Source organism: Mytilus galloprovincialis, chromosome 11 (genome assembly GCF_965363235.1).
Source record: "Mytilus galloprovincialis chromosome 11, xbMytGall1.hap1.1, whole genome shotgun sequence".
In the NCBI taxonomy this organism is placed as follows: domain Eukaryota; kingdom Metazoa; phylum Mollusca; class Bivalvia; order Mytilida; family Mytilidae; genus Mytilus; species Mytilus galloprovincialis.
Window position 1 is genome coordinate 64,612,233 of NC_134848.1, and position 13,435 is coordinate 64,625,667.

Here is a 13,435-nt window from a genome sequence, read left to right on the forward strand (position 1 = left end):
TCACCACTGAAAACGCCATCAACATCTGATATTATTTTGGAAGACGACAGCGACAATGAAGAACCAGAGATTCTAGAGAAAGCAACAAGCCAGAAGAAGGGTAGAAAGACTGAGAAGGAAGAAGAGAGAAATGTAGAAAAAAGAAAGAAAAAGACTAACCACCAGGAACAGAAGGCAAAGAAAATAAAGAAAGGAAAGGATGACAAGAAACAGGATGAGGAAATGACATTAACGGAGGAAGAACAAAAGGGAAGGGAAGAACAGGAACAGGAGGAAATCAGATGGAAGGAGGAAGTACAAAAGAAGCAGGAAAAACAAAAACAGGACAAGGAAGTCAGACAAAAGGAGGCAGAACAAAAGAGAAAGGAAAAACAGAAACAGGAACTGGAGGAGATGAGACGGAAGGAGGAAGAGTATAAGAAACAGGAAACACATAAACAGGACGAGGAAAGCAGACGGAAGGAGGCAGAACAAAAGAGAAAGGAGAAACAGGAACAGGAGGAAATTAGACGGAAGGAGGCAGAATAAAAGAGAAAGGAGAAACAGGAGATCAGACGAAAGGAAGAATATAAGAAACAGGAAACACAGAAACAGGAGGCGGAAAGCAGATGGAAGGAGGCAGAACAAAAGAGAAAGGAAAAACAGGAACAGGAGATCAGACGGAAGGAGGAAGAACGTAAGAAGCAGGAAAAACACAAACAGGATGAGGAAATTAGAATGAAAGAGGAAGAACTAAGGAGACAGGAGGAGGCAGAAATCAAAAAATTAGCAGAGGAAACCAGGTCAAAGGAAGCAGAACTAATGAGACTGCAGGAAGGAGAGAACCTGCAAAGTGAACAATTTTACACTGCCAGTGAAAGAGCAGACACACTTTTAAGGAGAGGTGGGATGCCACTTTTCCCAGCTGGGAGGAGGGAATGGGAAAAAGAAGAAATCGTAACTTTGATTACCATACCAGCTGAGGTAAAATGGCCCCCGAGGAACTGGAAAAACATGTCCCCTGAACAAAGATATTTCAACTGGGAGTATGCTAGCATTGCACTGGAGTTAAACACCGGCAAACAGCTTCAATTTTCAAAGGAGGAGCTTCTATTAAAGTATCACTTTTTGGCACTTCCAGGCACCAAAACTCCACAATCAACAGAGGGCAATACAATGACAGTAAAGTCTAGATACTATCTGTACCAAGCAATTGCCAATATCATTAAGAGTAAAACAGACGACCCCACCACCTTACAATTGCTTGATATGATTGAAGCATCATCATCAAAGAGAGACACATCAACAGACATTATCTTGAACACAATTGATGCCATGGGTGTACAACTTAGACTTGGTGAAGACCAATGAAGAGAAAGACAATTTATGAACAATTCTTCTAAATAACTTATTTATAAAATAAGTTTTTTTTAATTCAGGAGAATTAATATATATTGAAGTTGGGGGAAGTGTAAGGCATTGGAAATACTTGTTATGATATTATAAATTCAGAAACAGAAATATTATTCTTTTAAACATAACGTTTGTGTTCTTACGCATAGTAACTTGGCTCGCACGAGCAAGTAAAACATTTTTTTTTAATCAAAGATATGGCATTAATTTACTATATTTTTATGGATTTCACAGGCCAAAGTTACATTTTTTTGTTTGCCAATAAATTACAGGGGGAGGCATTTTATTAGCTAAAACATAGTTTTACAAGTTAGGTGTGTACATATGTTGGTACTAGGGTGGTAATTATCAAGTTAATCAAATTTTTAATGTGTAAAACACTGGAAGTGAAATAAATTTTTCATTTGTTTACATTTTTTGTTGTACAAGTGTTACGGCAGGGAATGTATTTAATTACTCATGGCTTACCTCCTTCGTGTTATATATCATGTAATTCCCGTATTAAGGATCATTTCTTGTAACCAAATATTCATATTTAAACGTCTAATATGCCTGATATACATAGGAAAATACTTCAACTGCAATTATATATTTACGGAGACTTTGTCGTCTGCCATTTTGTGGGGACAAAAACATGTGTTTTATATCTTTAAATACCAATTCGTCCCCTGGAAAATTGATCTAATATCGTATTTTTAATACCACAGATAAGATATTTTATAAGTATACCCTGCCGGACTCAAATATATTGTAAATATTTAGATGGTTGAAATGAACTATGTTGTATGTTATTTACTTATTATGTACTAACGCAGATCGTCTGCTAAATCAATGCGAGCGCAGTGGTGTCCGATTGTTTATTTCAAGCTTCTGTATCGATATTTTAGATGCTATAGCTTTGTTTTGATACTTTATGTATAAGGACAATGTTCGGCCAACTTAAGATGATATGTATATTATGTTTTTCATTATGTGAAATTTTTATAGTTCCGGCTTCCCGGAAAGGACAAGTTTCCATTGGATTAGTATGTCACGTGACAATTACAATTTAGTATATTAACACTCAGCAATGGCAGATAGCCCAAAGTTTTGCTGGCGGCAAGTTCAAACCTTGAAAAACAAATAAAGCAACAATAACCTTTAGGTGAGAATAAGGATACCATAATGAAGTTTAATGATATTTAATTAGCCGTCTTTTGTACAGTAAGCTATCTCCCACCACGTCGGACACCACAAATATGTATTTAAGGATTTATGATTCAGTACACTTGAACGCAACTGTTTATTTATATAGTTTTACGATGTTATAATGTTACATACTTTTAACAGTGAACAAATAAAAACTGTTAACATTGGAAAGATAACTTTATTTTATTGAACTTGGACACATACAAAAAGCACATGAATTTACACTGATGAAAACAATAGTTGTTGGAGGACGCTCGTTCAAACATAAAAACTATGGAAAGCCGTTAGGAACAAAATTAGCTCAGTAACACTCGAATACAAGGGATCGCTCAATACATACATAATAAACATTCCGAAGACCATACCTGACAAGTAATTTAGGAAGTGTAATACAAATGTAGAGTTGCTACATGAGCCACATACTGTATTTAAGTGTTATTAAAGTAAACTACCGAGTATAGGACAGGATGCTCTCGGGTGGCTTACAGTATGTAAACTGTTGTAGGATGAATTCTTGTAAACGATTTTATGTCTGGAGAATTTCAGAAAAGGTATCAAACGGAGTCATAGGCACTTGAAGACAGGACAATTATTTTAAGTCCTCTCCCTTTTTCCAAGTCCGTTTTTTTTTGCTTTCAGTTTCTATATACTATGAACATACATACAATATAAGTAAAGTGTATTTGCTATCAACTATCTATTCCCAGTTTCTTCCCCACGCCGATCACTTCTAGTCTCTATATATTATAGGATTATGATCATAAAATTGGGAAAGGAAATGGGGAATGTGTCAAAGCGACAACAACCCGACCATAGAGCAGACAACAGCCGAAGGCCACCAATGGGCCTTCAATGTAGCGAGAATTCCCGCACCCAAAGGTGTCCTTTTAGCTGGCCCTCAAAAATATGTATACTAGTACAGTGATAATGGACGTCATACTAAACTCCGAATTATACACAAGAAACTAATATAGTATACATGCAGAATAACGTGAAAATAATTGTCCTGTCCCCGAGTAATTATGAAAATTATGTTTAAAGATGGGAGTAAAGGGGGGTATCTGCACGGAAGGATGCGAAATAAAATTGCCATTGCACGATAAACGAGCAATTCAAAGCATTCTTGCACATTGATCTTTTTATCGATTCCACAAAACACGCTGAATAACGAACCTTTTTCACTGCTGCACGTGAAATAAAAAGTGGCAAAACACGTTGCACGAAAATAATTTAGACCGGACCTTTATCCTGTAATTGATTGTTTTGTTTTCTCCATCATTATTCTGACGTGTTAGTTGCAATGACGAACATTTATAATTGCAATATAAACGTGTCCCTCATATGGTCAACGTTCGTTTCGTGTAGATTTCAATCGGTTTAAGTCGCGAGGTGTGCTTATCTTAAATTAAACAAAGATAAGGTGGAAACTACATACACCATTTCAGACCAGGTATAGACAAAAATTACAATGGAAGTTGTTCAAGTCTTATGTGGATTGAGTGTGATAGTATTATCAAACGTAAGTATACATTTTATTTTTTCTACATACATAAGCCGTTGGTGTTCTCGTTAATAGTTATCAAAAGTACCAAGATTATAATTTTATACGCCAGACGCGCGTTTCGTCTATATAAGACTCATCAGTGACGCTCAAATCAAAATAGTTAAAAAGCCAAACAAATACAAAGTTGAAGAGCATTGAGGACCCGAAATTCCAAAAAACTGTGCCAAATACGGCTAAGGTAATCTACTCCTGGGGTAAGAAAAACCGTAGTTTTTCGAAAAATTCAAAGTTTTGTAAACAGAAAATTTATAAAAATGACCATATAATTGACATTCATGTCAACACCGAAGTGCTGACTACTGGGCTGGTGATACCCTCGGGGACGAAACGTCCACCAGCAGTGGCATCGACCCAGTGGTGTAAATAGTTATCAAAAGTACCAGGATTATAATTTTATACGCCACATTCGTTATGTGCCTTACCAAAATCAGGAGCCTGTCATTCAGCGGGGTTTCGTTTGTTGAAATTTGTTTATCCTTTATTATTTTGTACATGAACGCCACATTCGTTATGTGCCTTACCCAAATCAGGAGCCTGTCATTCAGCGGGGTTCGTTTGTTGAAATTTGTTTTTCCTTTATTATTTTGTACATGAACGCCACATTCGTTATGTGCCTTACCCAAATCAGGAGCCTGTCATTCAGCGGGGTTCGTTTGTTGAAATTTGTTTTTCCTTTATTATTTTGTACATGAATTAGGCCGGGTTTTTTTTTTTCTTTTCAATTCTCGTTTAAATTGATTTTATATTCCTTATATTACATTTTAATTGGTATAGCAGATCATAGCAGTTCTTAAACATTTTACATTATAGATTCATCAGTTAAAATTGGGGAGTCACTTATACTTACCCTTCCGGAGCACCTAAGATCACCCCTAGTTTGGTGGGGTTCGTGTTGTTTATTCTTTAGTTTTCTATGTTGTGTCATGTGTACTATTGTTTGTCTGTTTGTCCTTTTCATTTTTAGCCTTGGCGTTTTCAGTTTATTTTCGATTATCGAGTTTGACTGTCCCTCTGGTATCTTTCGTCCCTCTTTTATACCTGATCAACCCAGACAATTTCAGTCAAACTGCATGTAGAGGTTAGCCCTCATAGTGGTCGCTCAGATTTGTGTTCTGGTAGGGTGACATGTCGATTATTGTCCCATATTCTATTTGAAAATAAGATGTGTATGATTGCAAATGAGACATAATGACGCTTACGTTATTGACTAGAACGGTCGAGTAAAAAATTGAGTTCCACATTATCACAATAACATTTCCTCATCAAGATATGCATGAAATATTTGTCACTTGAAGTTCAACACAGATCTATTGTGATCGTGCGGTATTCAGAGAACTTAAATCCAAAGTGTATTAACTAATTGCATAGTGCTCTATCTTAGGCTTTTAAACTAGCAAGTACTGATAGCTGCCCAAATACCGACGGGATCGGTGGATTCTGTGTATTTGACCCATCTAAGAATTGTGTTAATCAAGACCAGTGTCCTTCTGGTAAGTTTTGTATTTTTCATCACATGTCGAAATATATTGTTTATATAATACTGGTCACACTGCATGAATAGCAGAAAAAAAGAATAGAAACGGGGAATGATTTGGCAAAATTAAAAAAATGGGTATTTCCTATTACCCTACCGTCCCTATTTCATAAGCTAAAAGAATTTTTTTGGTTGTCATTTCATTGAGCATAGTTGAGGTCAGAATGTCCCTCCCTAAGAATCAATGGAAAAAAAAGATAAATATTGGACTTAACTATTTAGTAGAAGGTGATCATGATAATTGATGATTATGTTGACATTGAATCAATGTAATGAGATCGGAAAAGTCTGGTTCCAAAACATTTGACGATCTGATCCAATTATCTTATAATCTAACCAGATATTCACAAAAAAACCTTCACGACATTTTTCGCTGAAAATGCCGAGTTCTCACACCTTTCAGCAAGATTTAATTAACCCTTAGGATAGAATTGTGTTCATTTACTCGGATAGCAATTATGAATTTTATTTTATCCCGTTTGCACTTTTTTTCGAATGATTTTAATTAACATGACATTTGTATTACATTTTCAGGATATAAATGTTGTCCGTATGGATGTGGTTCTCAGTGTTTAGCTGTTACTGTTAACTTCCACCATCTTGGTACGTTTAATTTTTACTCTCAAACAATTCTATGTTTGTTGAGTATTTTCTATTTATTTACTTGTAAATTGTATTGCCTGTAATGTATATCAGATGTGGAATTTTGATCAGACAGTATGAGTTTTAAAAATGAACATAACAACGGTATTACTGCTGATTTTACATTTATTATGAAAATGTTGATCATGCTCTCTAAATTATGCACCAATTTCAATTTAATTTTCGATCAAAACTATTCCATCTATGAATACTCTCGATTGGGTTGTTTACCTTTGAACGCATCTGATCTCGCAATCACTCATTAGCTAATTTTAAAATACATTCAACCATTGATGGTTAAAGGATTATTAGGTTATCAATTTTTCAATTTATATAATTATTGTGGCTAATAGTATTACACACGTGCGTCTGTCTGTCCGGAAATATGAAACAATCTGAAGATGTAGCCAATGAATGATATATCCACAAAAGTTCAAAGGAAGTGAAATGTCTGTCCGGAAAAAAGTACGACAATAAAGTAATCATGCATAAATTTTTTATAGCCTGGAGTTATAGTCGGCAAGATATAATATTCAGTATCTATTGTGTTTTATAGGGTCTTGCAATGCCCATATAACAGGCACATTGGGTGCTAAATCATGTGGACACGATCAAGCATGTCAGACCAACGAGAAATGTTGCAGTGGTCATTGTGTTGCTGTTCGGAAGTTCTCTGTAAACGTTCTGAACCCAATTACCAATCAGTAATAAAAGACCAGCAGCTTTGTCATGTGACTGTTGTATAAAATTCCTATACAATTAATTGTGAAATCATTTATATTATAAAGATTCTATTAAGAATAAATGTAGTTAACAATAGTTTTTTACGACAAATATTCATCTATAAAATTGAGAATGGCAATGGGGAATGTGTCAAAGAGACAACAACCCGACCATAGAGCACACAACAGCCGAAGGCCACCAATGGCTTTTCAATGCAGCGTGGGACTCCCGCACCCGGAGGCGTCCTTCATGTGGTTCCTGAACAAATATGTATTATCGCATACTAGTTCAGTGATAATGGACGTTATACTAAACTCCGAATTATACACAAGAAACTAAAATTAAAAATCATACAAGACTAACAAAGGCAAGAGGCTCCTTATTTGGGACAGGCGCAATAATGCGGCGGGGTTAAGCATGTTTTTGAGGTCTCAACCCTCCCTCTAGCCAATATAGAAAAACAATACGCACAGTAAAACTCAGTTTAAGAGAAGTCCGAGTCCGATGTCAGAATAGGTAACAATAGAAAATAAAACTATACCTGTCTAAAATATTTATTTTTAAACAATGCACCTTTAAAAATGAAACTGAAAGGGTTATATTGAGAATATGGTGCTAATGATTGTTTACTCTGGTTTTATATTCACAATAGGACACTGAGCATTAGTTAGTAACATTTACTTATTAACAAGTGTTTGTCCTAAACGAAACTTCCTATTAAAGAAAATGTAAAAATAAAAAAATGTGGTATGATTGACAATGAGACAACTCTCCCCAAGAGAACAAATGACACAGAAATTAACAACTTTGAATTATCGTCCCGCCTTCAAAATTGACCAAAGCCCATATTGCATAGATAACTATAAAAGTCCCCGAAATGGCAAATGATAAACAAGCCAAACGTGAAAACTAACGGCTCAATTTACATACGAATTAATGAACGAAAAATGAATATGTTACAAAGAGACAACTGGCAACCACTGAATCACAGGCTCATACCGGGAAAGGCACATACAGGAAAAAACGGGTTTAAAGTTTATAGGCACCAAAGTCTCCCTCTAACCTAAGATAGTGGAGTAAAGGCAAAACATAACAACAAACTATGAAAAACGAATATGAGAAACAGCACCCGACGACAACCTATATATTACAGGCAAATGACTTAGCACATGTACATATATAATGTAACAGGGTTAATTACGTTTGAATGCACCAACAACCCAACCCCTTTCCTAAACCTCTGACAATACAACATAAGAACAGACTATAAAAATAGGTTGAAAAGGCTTAACTCATCACTTGGAAACACATATCTTACACCGTACAAAAAGACAGAGTGGACATGGCCGGGTACTTGTACATCCCAGCAATAAAAAGACACTTGGAACAGATCCGTGGTACTTGCCAGAGTGTTACGTCCGTTTGGCTGTGTAAAATGTTTTTAATACGGATTCACATCCAGTCAGAATAGGAACGTAAAACCGATACCTCGTCAAAACTCTCAGGTCGCTAATAAAACGTTGCATTCATAAGTTGAAAAACAGTATGAATGATCTACCAAAGTCTGTTTTCAGAGACAAAGAGTCTATTATATCTTCACGATAAGTATGCTGTTGTTCCTGCGGACAAAGCTTCAAATATTATTGTCTTTGTATGTAAATCGTTTTACTACGAATGTCTTGTAAAATAATTAGGTATAAATGAGCACTCAGGTAATCCCACATACAAACCCATATCATTTGACAAGGATGAGATTTAAGCAAATCATAAGTCCTTCATGGCTTCAATGAACAGTAAATCGGAGGAATTACCTTGTTTGTATTGGATACCCAAGCTTCATAAATTTCCGTACAAACAACGGTACATTGCTGGCTCATCTTCATGTTCCACTATAAAATTGTCCATTATAGTGGCTAAACTTCTGTCTGCAGTGACGGAGGGTCTTAAGGAATACTGTGAAACTGTTTACTCGCGTAGTGGTATCAACCATATGTTGATTCTTATAGAACTTCTAGATACTCTTAAATCTCGGTCTTTTTCTGAAATTTGTTCTTAACTCTGTATTCCACCATTTCCCATGTGAAATTGAAAAATCGCCTTACAGAAATAATCCACAATGCTCTTTAACATAAAAATGGTAGCATAAGCTATAAATTTATTACTTTGGGAAATCACAAGGCATATTTTGTTAATAGTGAAAAACAAAAGGATAAAACATGCTACATAGAAGAACAAGTAATCAGAATGCTGGAGTTTCCTTTGGGAACGAACTGTGCACCTTTCCTCGCCTACCTCTTCTTATTTTCCTGTGAATCGGAGTTCCTTCAGACACTTGTCGAAAACAAGAAGATCAAAGAAGCCAGATTATTTAATTTCACTTTCAGATATATTTTCTGATTGGGTTCCATTTATATCTCCCAGAACTAGAAATTAAAGAAAAATCAGACACGGCTTCCTCCGCCTCATTTTTAGACTTATATCTCGAATTTGACATACACAGTCATCTCAGTACCAGAATCTATGACAAACGAGACGATTTCAATTTTGAAATTATAAATTCCCCTCACCTTAGTAGCAACATACCAACTTCACTTGCATATAGTTATCAAAGGTACCAGGATTATAATTTAGTACGCCAGACGCGCGTTTCGTCTACATAAGACTCATCAGTGACGCTCATAGCATATGTGATATACACATGATACATTTCCCAACTTATTCGATATTCAAGAGCTTTCAGCTCCTACTCAAGACTTTGTAAAACGTCACCAGTGTCTGAGCAAAAAGTTGATTAACCAGTCGTAAATCAAAGAACGTCTCGTCCTTTTTCTAAAAACGTTCATCGGAAGGTACCAAGACCTTGTTGATAAATATTCCGTATCAACTTCACAAATAATACATGATGGTCTTGATGTATAGATTATGCGTACTGACGTTGTTTATCATCTTAACAACGTGTTATATTGTTCTTTTATTTGTCTTTGTTCTATCATTAATATTACGTTTACTGTTTGGATTGTTTGGTGTGATATCTATTTGACGTGGCTCGGTGATTATACACTCCGTCAATGTGTTTATATTTTCTTTAATTTTGCTAATGTGTTTTATATGCGACTTTTTGTGCTTCTTTGGTTCTTTATAACGTGACTCTGTAGTGTAAAAGATCCCGTCATTATATTATTGTTCTATTATATATATCAATATGTTATAGTTCTATTATAAATTAAAAATACGTTGAACGACATACGTCTAAATATTTTTAACGCGTAGTGGTACTACCCATTTGTAGATTCTTAGAAATTCTTAAGAACTTCTGGACAATTTTACAGCTCGGTCTATTTCTGAAAATAGTTCTAACGTACTTTTGTTTTTTTAACCCTGTATGCCAACATTCCCATGTGAAATTATAAAATTGTTTTTGTATAAAAATTGAACGACAAAATTTCTTCCTATGTGTCGTATAAATTTTCTGACGTCAGACACGTGAAGGAATGCATGTGTTTTTAATTCGATAGATGCTGTTGTGTTTTTTTGTAAAAATGTTTCTTTTAAAATTGTAACACAGTGATGACTGCTGTATCCATATTTTGACTATTTTATTTATTATGTCTATTTTGTTCACGCATCGTTGTAAATATAACGGAACTTGATGAGAGTATCGAGAGGTTTGTACAAAAAAGAAACCATTTAACTTCAGAAGAAGGGGAAGGGGTCTTAGTCCGAACATTTTATGTTTTTCGACGCGAACAATCAAACATCATATACTTATAGTTTTGGTGGGAATTTGCATTCAAAATATATTTTGTGTTTAACTCCTTAAGCGGCTTTTTTTCATCAAGTTCACCAAATCAGTGATGAGAATATGTTATCCAAACGATACTTCTGTACAGGTAAAACAATATCTTCGTTGATTCATACGAGCAAGGGAAATTCCATATTTATGAAAATCATTTAGTTTCTACAGAAACCTGGAGACGTAGAGTATAAAATTCCCAGCTAACTAAATATGTCGTTTTAATTTAATAAAATATTATAAACAATGTTACATATTGTCCGGCATCTCCTCTAGCCAAGGGTTACGACCCACTTCCCTCCTATCCACCCTTGGCAGATTAAGCCAACATTTGTGATAACAATGTTGCACCATCAATCGGTAGATTAAAGTCACGCCCATTCCGAATACATTATTCTTGACCAATGGTAGCACTTGTTTCTTCAACTTGGAGGTAAAAACACGGTAGCGTCTAGATTCTAAACACTTGGTAAAGCAGGAAACGAAAATATACGTTGAAATTCATGCATTTGTGCAAGAAAGATACACAGGAACTTCTATTAGTTGATTAAACACATTCAAATTGTCACTACATATAGTCGTATATTTAAGGACTTGTTGCACAATAAGCACGTGGTAATTGTTTACATAAACTTTCTACATTTAAACGTGTTTATGTTATAGGCGCTTTTTGATTGGATGCAGCGAGTTACGACTGCAACCAATGAAAATCATTATCTTGTGTCTCCGAAATTCTATCTCAATCCGCCAAGGGTGGAGAGGAATGAAGTGGATCGTAACCGTTAGCTAGCGAAGATGATTGTTTAGCAGAATTTTAAGAGTGAATACATTTATCATGGATGCACATAAACTTTGTAAACACATTAAGTATATTAAATCTTAAAGGTAGTGGATAAAAAGGTAGTTGCAAAGGTTCAATCTCATTCTGAGGTTACGAAACCCCCAGTTATCTCAATTTCAATTATCTACTAGGTTTTTTATAAAACGAAAAAAGTCATAATTATATTAATAGTACTTATTATAAAATCAAAATTAAATACGGTAATTGTTGTATACGGTTTTAAAATGGATTGATTGGTCTCTGCCTTAATTATGTGTGGAAATATAATTAATAAATTGGAGAAACTTAGGCTTGAATATTAGAAGGGTTTTATGTTAGGCGGAAAAATACATATATACATATACATATATACATATACATATATACATATACATATATACATATACATATATACATATACATATATACATATACACATATACATATACATATACATATATACATATATACATATATACATATATATATATACATGTTCCTATCAAACACTAGAAAGGAATTGATTGAACAATATAAGAAATTGATTGAAGAGATAAAAAATAAAATATTTAAATATGTAGGCTTAGAAAAAGTGAATCAAAATGATGTTAAGTTTAGAGTAAATTACAAAAAAAAAAAAAAAAACAATAAGGTAAAATTATTCAGAAAGTAAAAGTATAAAACAAATATATTCAGAACTGTAAGATAGGACAGGATAGGATAACTATTTAACGGACATTCCCATTTCCTTTATCAACACGGTTTCCTTATTCTCAGCTACACGTATGTCTACTTCGACATTTTCTCACTGTTCAAATGTGAATTCAAATGTGAAATCGAATGGGGCAACACTAACAATCGCCTCACTGATTCCTGCTACTGCCTACTATCCCTTAGGCAGCAACCATTTGATTTTCTGGGGGGGGGGGGGCTATGGTTTTTTTTTTCTGTGCAAACTTTTTTTTTCGCCTTCGGCGAAGAACAATCTGATTTTTTAGCGACAAACCGAAAACAATTTTTTTCTTTCAATTTTAGCATTACATATAGTGGGAGCTGAGGGTGAAACAAACAATTTTTTTTTCTCAGGGTCCAAAACAAATTATTTTTTTCACCAAAATTTGGAAACAAACTTTTTTTTCCAAAAAAAACCATAGCCCCCCCCCCCCCCCCCCCCAGAAAATAAAATGGTTGCTGCCTTATCTTTTTGGACTGTCCTCTCCATACTTCTCATGGTGGTTGTTATTAGATCAAATGAAAATAAATAATAGCATAATGAAATCCGTTTTAAACCCTCTCCTATATCCCCGTTCAGAAATTTGAATTTGCTTAGGCAAGAACAACTATCTATCTATTTGTTAATATGACTACTTATTTAAATAAATAAAACAGAACATTAAATATGCACGCCTTGTTGTAATCTTTAATTTCATATTGAAACATTCATTGACCTCGCAATGTTTTTTTTCAAAGTGATCAAAAGTATGCATAAAAAGTTTGCTCATTTATAACAAACAGAACTACCCCAGACTTACGACACTTGTTGTCAGAAATCTAGAATTGATACATATCACATGTTATTTTTTTCATTATTTCAAAAACACTTCCTGACTCTACAGCTATCAATATTAAAGATCTAATCCGCCGATTAACGTTCTGACCAGACCAAGATTAGTTTGAATTCGCCCTGCGTGCATTTTATTTGAGACTTCTGCTAAATAATTTAGTAATCTCAGATATAAGAATCAAATGTACTTCGGCCAAAATACAAATATTGATATT

The 13,435-nt window shown here is 34.6% G+C and overlaps 1 long non-coding RNA gene across 1 annotated transcript; it reads left to right on the plus strand.

The window, feature by feature from the left end:
• The first annotated feature begins 3,943 nt into the window (after positions 1 to 3,943).
• Positions 3,944 to 7,083, plus strand: LOC143052608 (uncharacterized). The gene is made up of 4 exons (XR_012971171.1): positions 3,944 to 4,099; positions 5,526 to 5,634; positions 6,213 to 6,281; positions 6,877 to 7,083. It is a non-coding gene; the product is annotated as an uncharacterized LOC143052608 (long non-coding RNA).
• Positions 7,084 to 13,435: the final 6,352 nt, after the last annotated feature.